Genomic DNA, 14,957 nt, shown 5'->3' on the forward strand with positions numbered 1-14,957 from the left:
ATTGTACTAAATTGTGACAATTACAAAAGGAACAATTGTAATAAACAGATTTAACACTAGTAATTTAAAGTGCATCAGAAGGACTCCTAGCCTTAACTTAAATAAGCATTTTGTTTTCATTTTGTTTATTTTGTTGTTTGAACTGCATCATTTGATTTGTGTAGACTCTGATAGTGAGAGCAGCTGCTGCAGAGAGGAAACTCTTTCACTAGCAAAAGCAGCCAGGCCTGAAATATCTGAGGAACTATGATTCATTGTGCTTTACAGCTGATGTGAACTTAGACATGTATTTGCCCTGTGTCGAATTATAGAATAAAGTGCAAGTTATACATAACTGTGTCATTACAATATTTTACCTTTATCCCATCCCATGGATAAAATCCACATTGGTGATCCATGAAGACCATGTACACCTCATCTGAATGCTTCTATGTCCCCAGATTGAATACTACATACCAACAATGGAACTATCTTTTAACTGTCATACACCACAATTTCTAAAATGAGACAGTCACTTTTGTATACTTTTGTATGGATGTGTTTAGCACGTCACAAGCAGGAAAATTATCATTCTCAGTGCAGTGTCAACAATGCTGACAATGCTGCTTATGTATCCCAACAGACAGTCTATTGGGCGATTTTATTCTGTACTTTACTCTGTGCACATATTATTCCAATACTGCACATCAGCTTCTTGGACATGCAAATACTTGAATATCCATTGACACTGATATGTCTACCTCCATACATTCAACCGTGATAAAAATCTTTGTCCTACATCACATTGTTCAACCAGCTGAAATGTTTCTGGACATTGATACTGAACTTATACCTGCACCACATATGGATACTGTGAACTAATCTGTTGTGGCTCACTGTACATTGTACTGCCCATCAGCATAACCACGGATCAACAACTCCACCACCCATTTCAGTTCACAACTTATGCTGCCTCCATTCTGCCCACACCAACCTGTGATGTGGTTCTTGATTACTGAGGGCATTCTGACCACCCATGGCTTCTTGGATGACAATGCAAAATTTGTCACTTTTCTCAGGCTCTTGGCAATCATGCAAACATAATCAGTGATATAATCTGGCTCTGGCTCCTTCAGAGAGCAATAAACAAAACACCACAAAGTTTGCACTAGATTAGTGCCTTTCACAAGTACCAGGGAAGCAAGTAAAACAAGTCATCTATGATGAATGTCTGAGCTACAGGATGCTTTCACAGCCTTGGCACCAGTTACATACAGTGATGGATATTAACCTCATGCCTGAACACACACTTAGGACTTTGTCGATTGTAGAGCTCCCACATCAAGCACAATTGTGCAAGAACACAAATCACTGTAAAGCAAATTAATATTGGCAGACAAGATTTTTACTGTTTTGCAGAACCAAAAATGTACACTCCTGGAAATTGAAATAAGAACACCGTGAATTCATTGTCCCAGGAAGGGGAAACTTTATTAACACATTCCTGGGGTCAGATACATCACATGATCACACTGACAGAGCCACAGGCACATAGACACAGGCAACAGAGCATGCACAATGTCGGCACTAGTACAGTGTATATCCACCTTTCGCAGCAATGCAGGCTGCTATTCTCCCATGGAGACGATCGTACAGATGCTGGATGTAGTCCTGTGGAACGGCTTGCCATGCCATTTCCACCTGGCGCCTCAGTTGGACCAGCGTTCGTGCTGGACGTGCAGACCGCGTGAGACGACGCTTCATCCAGTCCCAAACATGCTCAATGGGGGACAGATCCGGAGATCTTGCTGGCCAGGGTAGTTGACTTACACCTTCTAGAGCACGTTGGGTGGCACGGGATACATGCGGATGTGCATTGTCCTGTTGGAACAGCAAGTTCCCTTGCCGGTCTAGGAATGGTAGAACGATGGGATCGATGACGGTCTGGATGTACCGTGCACTATTCAGTGTCCCCTCGACGATCACCAGTGGTGTACGGCCAGTGTAGGAGATCGCTCCCCACACCATGATGCCGGGTGTTGGCCCTGTGTGCCTCGGTCGTATGCAGTCCTGATTGTGGCGCTCACCTGTACGGCGCCAAACACGCATACGACCATCATTGGCACCAAGGCAGAAGCGACTCTCATCGCTGAAGACGACACGTCTCCATTCGTCCCTCCATTCACGCCTGTCGCGACACCACTGGAGGCGGGCTGCACGATGTTGGGGCGTGAGCGGAAGACGGCCTAACAGTGTGCGGGACCGTAGCCCAGCTTCATGGAGACGGTTGCGAATGGTCCTCGCCGATACCCCAGGAGCAACAGCGTCCCTAATTTGCTGGGAAGTGGCGGTGCGGTCCCCTACGGCACTGCGTAGGATCCTACGGTCTTGGCGCGCATCCGTGCGTCGCTGCGGTCCTGTCCCAGGTCGACGGGCACGTGCACCTTCCGCCGACCACTGGCGACAACATCGATGTACTGTGGAGACCTCACGCCCCACGTGTTGAGCAATTCGGCGGTACGTCCACCCGGCCTCCCGCATGCCCACTATACGCCCTCGCTCAAAGTCCGTCAACTGCACATACGGTTCACGTCCACGCTGTCGCGGCATGCTACCAGTGTTAAAGACTGCGATGGAGCTCCGTATGGCACGGCAAACTGGCTGACACTGACGGCGGCGGTGCACAAATGCTGCGCAGCTAGCGCCATTCGACGGCCAACACCGCAGTTCCTGGTGTGTCCGCTGTGCCGTGCGTGTGATCATTGCTTGTACAGCCCTCTGGCAGTGTCCGGAGCAAGTATGGTGGGTCTGACACACCGGTGTCAATGTGTTCTTTTTTCCATTTCCAGGAGTGTATAAATGCCACACTTACCAATGCCTCCAACAGTGACTCACAGCAGCTATGCCATGCCAATTGTGTAGATGCAGCCAAGCAGGCCAATCACACCTGTGTGTAATGTATCTCCCTCACAGGGGGCAGTTACCTTCAACTGACCACAGCAAACATTCACACAATCGTAAACCATGCCTTGCACATTGAGATTTCTGTATGGACTCCTTCCACACTCAATTTGTTGATATGACATATAAATGCCAACCATCATGTGATTCCTCAAACTGAAGTGCGATCAGAAATACCGGGTGATCAAAAAGTCAGTATAAATTTGAAAACTGAATAAATCATGGACTAATGTAGACAGAGAGGTACAAATTGACACACATGCTTCGAATGACATGGGGTTTTATTAGAACCAAAAAAATACAAACGTTCAAAAAATTTCCGACAGATGGTGCTTCATCTGATCAGAATAGCAATAATTAGCATAACAAAGTAAGACAAAGCAAAGATGATGTTCTGTACAGAAAATGCTCAATATGTCCACACATCATTCCTCAACAATAGCTGTAGTCAAGGAATAATGTTGTGAACAGCACAGTAAAGCATGTCTGGAGTTATGGTGAGGCATTGGCGTTGGATGTTGTCTTTCAGCATCGCTAGAGATGTCGGTCGATCACGATACACTTGCGACTTCAGGTAACCCCAAAGCCAGTAATCGCATGGACTGATGTCTGGGGACCTGGGAGGCCAAGCATGACGAAAGTGGCGGCTGAGCACACAATCGTCACCAAACGATGAGTGCAAGAGATCTTTCACGCGTCTAGCAATATGAGGTGTTTTTTTTTTTTTTGTTCTAATAAAACCCCATGTCATTCCAAGCATGTATGTCAATTTTTACCTCTCTATATACATTATTCTGTGGTTTGTTAAGTTTTCAAATTTATACTGACTTTTTGATCACCCGGTATTTGCACCAGAAAAATTGTCAATTTGAGTCTTCCTTAATTTGTAGCTGAATGCTGCTACTAAGAATAATGTTTATTGGTAAGTATCCCAACTGTGAGTTGGCAGTTGTTAATATTTCAGGAATGAGGTAGCAGGTACTTACAATTGCAGAGAATATTTTTATTAGTTATTAGTCAAAAATTAGTTTTATGTAATGCATTACAAAGTAGCAGTAAAAGAATACAACTTTATTTTAGTTTTTATAGGTTACATTTTTTGTGTACTACTATCAGAGAATTCTTCTATGCTACATAAACACATGGGTTTATTAATGTGTTCTGCAATTAATTTGAATGATATTTCTTTGATAAGTGTCCCACGGCTTTATTATTTATTTTTTATTCACTGATATATTTATCCTGGCTAGGTAACCAGGTATTCTATGTGTTTTACAAGATGTTCATCACCACACACTTGTTATAGGAAGTCTTACACTTAATACGAGACACTACACATAGAAGTAACTATAAGACAAACAGTGGACACAGTAGTAGTTATAGTACAATGGTTGGCAACAATTTATTTACAGCTGATACAAAACAGTTACATGTTCAAAGGCTTTACTGTCCTTCAAAGTAGTCACCTGCATTGTGTATAACTTGTTGTCAGCAATGTGTCAGTTGTAAAATACCTTTAGCAGTGCCAGTTGTGTTGATAATTCAAATGGAGTGATCTATTGCCCAAGGAATCTCTCTAACAGTTCTGAAGCAAATGCCATGAAGTGCTTCCTTCAATTTGGGAATGAAATTGAAGTCAAAAGGGAAACTCAGGGGATTGTGGTGGGTGGCACAGCACTTCCCATCTCCATGGATTGAACAAATCACTCATAAGTTGTGTGATATGTACCTGAGAATTGTCATACAAAATGGTGGCAGGACCTGCAGAAAGTGTCACCACTTCTTTCTCTAATATGTTCACAGGCAGGGTTCCAGAAACGAACATCTGAGAGAAAGAAGCAGTGATGCTTTATGCAGAAACCCCCCCCCTCCCATTATTTTGCAGGCAATAGACCACTCCACTGAAACTATGAACATTACTGGCCCTGCTAGGGCTATTCTATGACTTCCACATCATTGGCAACAAGTTATACACAATGTTGGTGACTACTTTGAAGGATGACAAAACTTTGGAATGTGTATCTATTTTGTACAAGTTGTAAATAAATAGTTACCAGTAAATTAAAACCACCATAAAAAACACAAAGTTTACATTAATTCACAAAAAGTAGAACAACAAAGGCAAAATACCGACAGAGTTTAAGCTGGTGGCAGTGGCATCAATTGATGTGAAACAAGAGGGAGAGGTAACTAAAGAGAAATATGACAGAAAAACATAAGAAATGGGGATTGAGGGAAAGAAAATGATGTAACTGACTGAAAAAAGTGTAAGTAGAGTAACTATTAGAAGATAAGAGTATTTGCCTTACTGTTTAACAAAGAGAAACTGGCCCTACAAGAATTTTCTGTTGGTTCTGCGGTTAATGAAAGGGAGAGCTTCAGCCTTTTTCTTAGATGCAATAGGATACTGAATTGAGCACAGAGTGCTGTGTAGTTTGTTATAGAGGTGTACAGTTGCAACAGAGAAGAAATTTGCAAACGTTTTATGGATCGCTAAGATATTAGATAAACAAGACATCATGTTATGACTACAAAGAGATAGCAGGTGCTTGATATCTGATTTACATATTTATTTATTACATGTTTCATGGATACATACAGTGATTAGTGCCCATGAATATGAAATGTGTGACGATAAAGATTACTATACATCGGTATGCCAGACTTAAGGACAAAAGTAAATTTTGCATTATGCATCACTGCCAAGTAATGTAGCTCAATGACACTTGGAAAAATCCAGTATGGAATGAAACAGTATAATGAAAAGAATGGTTGCTACCCACCATATACATTGAAGCACGAAAGAAACTGGTACAGACATGCCTATTCAAATACAGAGATATGTAAACAGGCTGAATAAGGTGCTGCTGTCAGCAGCGGCTATAGAAGACAACAAGCATCTGGCGGAATAGTTAGATTGGTTGCTGCTGCTACAATGGCAGGTTATCAAGAGTTAAGTGAATGTGGTGTTATAGTCATCACATGAGTGAAGGGACGTAGCATCTCCAAGGTGGCAATGAAGTGGGGATTTTCCAATACAACCACTTCATTTCACGAATGTACCATGAATACCAGGAAACTGGTAAAACATCAAATCTTCGACATCACTGCAGCCAGAAAAAGATCCTACAAGAACAGGACCAACAATGACTGAAGAGAATCATTCAATATGACAGAACTACAACCCTTCAGCTAATTGCTCCAGATTTCAATGCTGGCCCATCAGCAAGTATTAGTGGGCAAATCGTTCTATAAAACATCATCAATATGGGCTTTCAGAGCTGATGGCCCACTTGTGTATGCTTCATGACTACATAACATAAAACTTTATGCCTTGCCTGTACTTGTCAGCAGTGGCATTGGACTGTGACTGGAAACTTATTGCCTGGTCAAACGAGTCTCATTTCAAATTGTATTGAGCAGATGGATGTATATGGGTGTGGAGACAACCTCATGAACTTATGGCCCCTGCATGTCAGTAGGGGACTGTTCAGGCTGATGGAGGCTTTATAATGTATGGGGCATGTGCAGTTGGAGTGATATGGGATCCCTGATACATTTAGATATGACTCTGTCAGGTGACATGTAAAAAGCATCCTGTCTGATCACCTGGAACTATTTATGTCAATTGTGCATTCCAATGGACCTGCGTAATTCTAGCAGGGCAATGCAAAACCCCACACATTCAGAATTGCTACAGAGTGGCTCCAGGAACAGTCTTCTGAGTTTAAACACTTCTATGGGCCACCAAACACCCCAGACCTGAACATTAGTCAGCATATCTGGGATGCCTTGCAACGTGCTGTTCAGCAGAGATCTCTACCCCCTCACACTCTTATGAATTTATGGACAGCCCTGCAGGATTTATAGTGTCACTTCCCTCCAGCACAGTTTCAGGTATTAGTTGAGTCCATGCCACATCATGTTGCAGCACTTCTGCTTGCTCGTGGGGGGCCCTACACAATGTTAGACAGTTGAACAAGGCAATTGTCAAAAATAGACAACATACAAACATGCACACACTCACACAAACACAAATCACCCACACATGGCTCCAGCTGTCAGAGACTGTGGTCATGTGTCTGTGTGTGAGAGTTGCATTCATGTGAACATGTGCATGTGAGTATATTGTCTATTTTTGGCAAAGGCCTTGTTGGCTGAAAGCTAAATTTATGACAGTCTTTTTGTTGTGCCTTTCTGTGACTTTGCATCTCTGCTACACTGTGACTTAGCATCTCCACTATATGGTGAGTAGCATCTATCCATTGCATTATATTGTTCAATGAAACTTGGATCATACATAGAAAGAACTGCTACAGAACAGTACACAAGGTAACTGAAAGACATACTCAATGAAATAATCAGAAATGATACTTTTATTCAAAGACAAGAATTACAGTGAAGTCACTGCAATTTACGACAGTCCCCTGAACATTACAAAATATGGTACACAGGTCTTAATATGGTATGTGAACACCAAGGGTGGCAATGTATGCTCTGCAATGTGCTCCCATGCTGTCCAAAAGTTTGATAAGGAGCTCTTGTGGCACTGTGTCCCATTCCTCCACCAGTGCAGCTGACAACTGAGGGATGATCACTGGTTCATGAGGATATGCTGCAATATATGTCCCCAGCACATCCTACATATTCTCGATGGGTCTTAAGTTGGGAGAATGGGCAAGCCAATCTATTCATTGAATATTAACTCATCTCAATCAATTCTCCACCTGTGCATTTCTGTGTGGTCATGCTTTGTCATAAAGGAAAATGAAGTCAGGGATGACTGCACCCTTGGAAACAAGAGCACTGGGAAGGAGTACAGTAACACAATAGTGCTGAGCAGTGAGTGTACTATGTGCAAAAATTTGGAGATCAGTACACCCATGCCTCTGCGTACCGTAGCACCTGATCACAAAAATGATCATATTCGACAGTTAGGATGTACCTTCATATTGCTTGAGACTGGAACACATAATGCGCCAAGCAACATAGTTGAATATGATCATTTTGGTGGAGTAAGTGTTATGGTGTTGGGAGGCATAATGTTGTGTGAGCAGTCACCATCACCAGTCAACATTATTGTGCCACTGTATTCCTTTCCTGTGAAAATAAATTCATTGTTCTGGAAAAGGAGTTTATTGCCAAGGCTGCGAATCAGAAGAAGAATATTAATGACATCAGTGTTGAACAGAAGGCTGTAGCAAAAAAAATGAAACAGAACCTTAGCAGTTTAGGTCAAAAAATTTGAAAAGTTAAAAACAGTATGCAAACTAATGTGAACAGTTTTAGATGAAAACATTTTAGTTCAGAAAAATTGTATTCGCAAAAATCAGTATTCAATCACGCCAATCTAAAGTTTTCCAGCAGACAATTTACATCCAGTGATTTTCTGAAGCACTATACAGATAGTTTTGTGTCAAGGCATGAGGGATGATCAAAACACTAAATTCGTTAAAAGATGTCTTGAAGGCAAAGCTCTGTCTTGGATAAATCTAAATTTAAGTCAGTGGGATGCATATCAAAGTTTCGGAAAAATGGTTGGACTCTGAACAGGGGAGAATTAAAAGTGAATTTCTGACTGGTCCTAATTACTATAGGAATAGGGACAGTACTCTGAAAGAATTTTGTAAGAATCAACTTAAGAAATTAACACACCTTGACAAACCATTTGATGCAATGACATTGATTGACACACTCAAAATGAGATTACCAGAAAGGTTGCAGGGAGATTTAGTACATGGACCTGATGACTGCCTTAAACAATTTTTGTGGTATGTTGACAGGCTCACAGTAGAAAGAAGTATGTACCATAACAATCAAAATGATAAGAGATCACAATGGCAATGACCACAGAATCAGAGATAATGATAACATCTATCAGGGTCAACATGTTAATAGAGAAAGAAATTTTGAACATCAGCAGAATATGAATAATGGGGATAACCATGGGCAATGTAATAGGAGAAAGAATCATAGAGGTAAATACTCAGGAAACAGCAGTCCACCTCAATGAATGTCCACAGTTTTGGGGCTAGGAAATACAAGTTCAGGGCCCCAAATTTACACTTTCAATTAGACAATAATAACAGTGTTTGTAATGTGGCACAGGTATCTGAAGTTGAATAGAAGGAATATCAGATTTCTCATTTATGTTTTGATCAAACGTTTTGGGATACTATGTTTAATTATAGTTCAAATGGTTCAAATGGCTCTGAGCACTATGGGACTCAACTGCTGAGGTCATTAGTCCCCTAGAATTTAGAACTAGTTAAACCTAACTAACCCAAGGACATCACAAACATCCATGCCCGAGGCAGGATTTGAACCGGCGACTGTAGCGGTCTTGCAGTTCCAGACTGCAGTGACTTTAACCGCACGGCCACTTCGGCCGGCTTTAATTGTAGTGATGTAGATACTAATCACAAATCAGAATGAGAGTACTGAGAATTTTGATGTACTATGTACTAGAGATTTCTTCAACTGGTCAGGAAACAGTGTTATTGATGTACGTATAACAGGTAATGACTGTATTGGATCTGACCTAGATGGTATTTTTGATGCAAATATGAATCAGAGCTGTGCAATAACTGACGTTTATAAGTCTGAGACTGCTAGCTTATTGCAGATAAATGGAGGTGTTGATAGAAATGAGACTTGTGTTGTTAATAAGTTTGTTGATGAAGTAATTTTGGAAGAATATGATGATGATAATGATGATGATGATGATGATGATGATGATTAGATTAGATTAGTTTTTCGTTCCATAGATCCGTGTTGAGGAGATCCTCATGGATGTGGACCATGTCACCTTTTTTTTTTTTAAAAAAAAAAAAAAAAAAACTGAAATAACAATACTAACAGTATGAATATATACAATACATCATTTGTTTCTATTTAAAAATTCATCAATGGAGTAAAAGGAGTTGGCCACTAGTAAGTCTTTCAGGCTCCTTTTAAACTGATCTTTATTTGTAACTAAATTTTTTGTGTTTGCTGGCAAATTATTGAAGATGTGTGTTCCTGAGTAGTGGACCCCTTTTTGAACTAAAGTAAGTGCTTTTAAGTCCTTGCGCAGATCATTTTTGTTCCTGGTATTGTATGTATGAACTGAGCTGTTTGTTGGAAAAAGACAAGACTCTAGGACAAATTTCATTAAGGAGTACCAGGTGTTTGTGGAGTTTAAGAATAATGAAGTTTCAGAATTATTTGTGAGTGATGTTGACCATACAGATAAGGTAAGTGATGATGTAAGTGAGGGCCATGGAATATCAGTCCAGTCAAAGCAGCTTTTCATTAACGTCATGCAGAGTAGTGAACCAAATAGTAAAGGTGAGTTATCTGTAAGCCTAGAGAATACAGGTGAACATTTTTTGAAGTGTGTTTGGGACCAGATTGATGTCAACATACATAAATGTGCATTCTGGAATAAGTTAGCTGTGGTTAGTCAAAATTTGTATCCAAATTGGTGGAATGAAGTGAAAGAAGATCTAAGCAGGAAGTGTAATTTTGACAGTAATATATTTTGTGTTCCTTTTGTAATAAGTGATGTTAGTTCTTCTATGAAACCATTGTTTTGTTCAAACTCTACCTGATAACTTGAGTAACCAAAGTAATGCTATGATACCAGTAAAGTTGATAAAACCCAGTAAAGATAGTGTGGATACAGCGTATGATGAAAATGAAAGTGATCTTTTACATGAGGTGGTTAATAACAGGAATGATGGTTCAGATTTTGAATATCCTTACATTACCATTAAGATTCATCTGCAGGAAGGAAACTGTTTGACTGATACAGGTAACCCAATTTGTGGTATATTTGAACAATTTAGGGACAAGATATAGTATAGTACGAATTTTGTGGAGAAGTCCACTGCACATGTAAAAATAAGAAGGGCTAATGGTAAGCAAAGCAAGTATGTAAAATGTCAAGTACTGTTAACTTTTAATATAGAGGACTAGATCTATGAAAACGGATGGTTAATGATCCCAAGTGTAGAAGAAAATATTCAGGAGAGCTTCTGTAAAGTTTGGAAGGTAGAAGACAAGGTACTGGCGGAAGTAAAGCTGTGAGGACAGGGTGTGAGTCATGCTTGGGTAGCTCAGTCGGTAGAGCACTTGCCCGCAAAAGGCAAAGGTCCCGAGTTTGAGTCTCGGTCCGGCACACAGTTTTAATCTGCCAGGAAGTTTCAATATTCACTATGTTTGTAGATTCATAATACTATATAATTTTGCTTTGTTTGTCGGGTATTCAGTACATAAGATAACATGATCTCTAGAGTTTTGTCTTATCTACTGACTGAGTTAAAATCTATGATACACTATATAATTATGTTCTGTAATAGATTTGTGGTTTAGAATTTGATACGTATATGCCATGGGACTAAATGAGTAGATCCTTTTACAGTCTTGATGTGGGACAATGTTCTTAATTTGTACTGTAAAAATTAGGAATAATATCTTAGCATATCTGTGTGTAATGCCTTATTAGTCCATTATTATTGTTTTTAACTCTGTTTATTAATGTTTCATATGTGAACAACTTTTAATCTCAACTGACATAAATCCCACATAATTGATTCTGGAACATTAATAGGAAGAGCATATGCCGTGAGATGTGAAGAAGGTATTGAACAGCATATTTAGTACACAAAACAATGTTTCAGGATTTGATGTGAATGCCAGACAGGAAGTTACCTATCCACTTGAGTGTGTGATGAGAACTCTAGCGAGGAAACTGAAAGATGTGGGCAGATTCACTCCCCATAATGCTGTATGGGTGTACTCTGCTGGACCAGTCAACTTGCAAGAGATCTAGGTGCTGGGTAATGTACTCAAGCATCTGATAAATACATCACTGTTGTGACTGAGATTTGTAAATTGTTAGCAAAGACTGCTACAGACAGTGTTCACATAAATGTATATCTTTCATGTAGGGGGATTAACTTCTCAATACATTATCTAACTTAAAATCAGTATTTTATTTATCAGTTTTAAACAAATCATTTAGGCTCTTTTGTATGTAGGTTAGTTTGTATGGACAATTAGTAAATAGTGTGTAAGACATTTACTAGTATAAACAATATAACAAGATGTCTACATCTGATTTCATATACTGATTTTGGTTCTCAAGCTACTCGATTATGTCATCATTCAAAGCTGTTTATGACTCTAGTTACCTGTATTTATCCTGAGTATTACAATATTGTACCTGACACAAACTTGAGTTGTGGACAGACTTGAGGAGTAAGTTCGGCTCAGTTTCACCAAACAACACTCCCATTTTACAGTAGTTCATTTATTCACCTCTTTACACAAACAAGGGTTACACAGAACTGAATGGCGGAACTGCACAAAGATAATGTTTAGCTTAATTCAAAGATGATACTTAGATCGATACCGGTGTCGACACCATTGGCGCCACATAGCCCCCCTGCACTACGGAGTACATTTGGCAGGCCAGGGGAGGGGGGAGGGGGAGGTGTACTATGGCGTTGACAGGGGTGGTCCGTGGGAGCCGGACCACAGTCAGCTCGACAGCATCGTCAGGGAGCTGAGTGGGTAGGTGTCATGACGGAAGGTCTGGCCACCGAACCTGGAAGTCGCTGAAGCGCGCCGGGCATCGTACTGGGCGTGCTGGTCGAGCGGCGACAGGTCGGCCGGTGGTTTGCGGGAGGAACGCTGCGATGATGATGATGTCTCCGGTGGGCATTTTGAACACACGAAGCATGTCCAGGTTGATGCCGGGTGACAGGGGAACACATTTCACCAGGTGGCAGGGAATGGCAGAGGTTGTGTCATGAGCACCAGATGAAGGGAAACACACGACGGACAGTGTATCATCGCATAGTATTATAGAGGTGTCATGGAATATGTCCATGGGAACAGGCACAATGGGGGGCATGAGAAACCTCGACAGGGTGAGGCAGGCGAAGGGCCCAGCGAAGGGCCCGGCGAAGGGCTCAGCAGCGACGGCGTGATTGTAGGTAAGATTGACGTGGGGAGCTCAACGGAGTGCGTGAGACCGGAGTAGAGGGTGAGGTCAGAGAAGAGCTCGACGATTGGAGCTGGAAGTCACTCAACCGAGTGTGTAAGTCTGACGTGGAAGGAGTGGTCGGAATGTCATGAGCCATGACACTTAGTGGCGTGGTCGTGGCCTGAAGGGGGGTAGAAGCGGGCTCGACATGAGCAGGCTTAAGTCTGTTGAGAGAGACTGTAAGAGCTGAACTTTTATCTGGATGTCATAGGTGTTGGCTGAGCACCGGAGAATTCGGTACGGGCTGGTATATAGATGTTGGATGGGAGCACGGACAGTGTCATATCGGAGCATGACGTACTCATAGTTGTCCAGAGATTTCGGGATGTGAACCTTACGGTGGGAATGGCTGGCGGGTGGAGGGATGAGGAGGTTGATGAAATGGCATCTTACCCAGGCCATGAAGGAAGGTAAGTCAGACTGAGGGAGAGAAGCGGAAGGGTTCACAAGTTCACCAGGGAGGACAATGTTCTGCCGTATACAAACTCGGCTATTGTGCCTTTGAGGTCTTCCTTATAGATCGCACGAATGCCATGTAGCACAAATGGAAGGGCCTCCGTCCATAGAGAGTCATGGTATCAAAGAGCTGCCTTGAAAATGCGGCGCCAGCACTCCACTAGCCCGTTACTTTGCGGGTGATATGCTGTGGTATGGATGCACTGGATGCCGCAAATGTTACAAATCTTGTTGAACAGGGGCAACTCACATTGTCTGCCCTGGTCAGTCATAATGATAGCTGGACATCCGAAACGCGATACCCATGATTCGATGAAAGCTCAAGCAACAGTTTCTGCCGTGATACTGGGGAGGGGCACAGCCTTGACCCAGCGAGTTGTTCAGTCGAGAGAAGAGAGAACATAATGAAAGCCGTTAGAGGGGGGGAAAGGGCTGACAACGTCAATGTGAATATGTTGGAAATGCCCAGGAGGGATCAAAATGGAGCCGAGGGGGGGTGAAGTGTGCTTGTGTACTTTGCAGTGTTGGCACGCGATGCAGGAGCATGCCCATTGCTGGCAGTCCTTGTTGACATTTCTCAACACAAAACGCTCTGCTATGAGGCGGGCAGAAACACAAACATCGGGGTGGGCTAAATTATGCAGTGAGTTGATGACAGTTTGACGGAGCGTGGTAGGGATGAGGGGGCATAACGTGCCCGTACTCTTGTCATATCAGATCTCACCAGAAATGCCAGGGAAGGTGGTGCGGATGAAGTGTAGTGAAAAGGTGGAGTCTGAAATCAGGTTTTGTGTGTCCTCGTCAGCGGGTTGGAGGTTAGGCAGTTCAGAGAAGTCTAACAGCGATTGAACGGCATCAACTCATGAAAGGAAATCAACAGCAATATTGTCAGCACCCTTTATGTGTCTGGCATCGGTGGTGAACTGAGATATGAAGTCCATGTATCCGAAGCGGCGAAGAGACGGGTCAGCTGGCGGGTTTGAAATGGCCGCAGCCAGGGGCTTGTGGTCTGTTAAAACACAGAAAGGGTGTCCCTCAACATCGGTCTTAAAATGCTTGATCGCTTCATAGACTGATGGCAGTATCACTCGCGTCTGTGGTGATGAAAAGCTGCGCATTGGGATGAGGATGCGCAATGGTGCAGGCCTCGGCAAGAAGATTTTTGAGGGCAGTGAAATAGGCAGTCATAGCAGGGGTCCATGGAACGGACTGAGATCCAAAAGTGTTGGTGCCTGCCAAGGCATCTGTCTGCAGAGCCTGAATCTCTGCAGCCCGAGGTAGATGTCAGCGATAAATAACTAACCGTCCCCAGAAAGCGTCCAGGCTCTTTGAATGACGGAGGTCTGGGTAGGTTTAGTATTGTTTGTACTTTGTCAGGGGGCAGTGAAATGCCATCGGCAGAGATCCAAAAACCAAGAAAAGTGACAGCGGTTTGATGTAGCTGCAATTTTTCCTGGTTGCTCTCGATGCCTGCTGCCACGAGAGTGTTCATAGCAGTTTGCACATGTCGGATGTTGTCCTCGATGGA

At 42.2% G+C, this 14,957-nt stretch overlaps 1 protein-coding gene across 1 annotated transcript in view; it reads right to left on the bottom strand.

Moving 5' to 3' along the window:
- The window catches only part of LOC126412383 (carboxypeptidase B-like), a 235,916-nt gene that overhangs the window by 125,651 nt on the left and 95,308 nt on the right, over positions 1–14,957 (bottom strand). The window lies entirely within an intron of this gene.

Source organism: Schistocerca serialis, chromosome 1 (assembly GCF_023864345.2).
Source record: "Schistocerca serialis cubense isolate TAMUIC-IGC-003099 chromosome 1, iqSchSeri2.2, whole genome shotgun sequence".
Taxonomy (NCBI): domain Eukaryota; kingdom Metazoa; phylum Arthropoda; class Insecta; order Orthoptera; family Acrididae; genus Schistocerca; species Schistocerca serialis.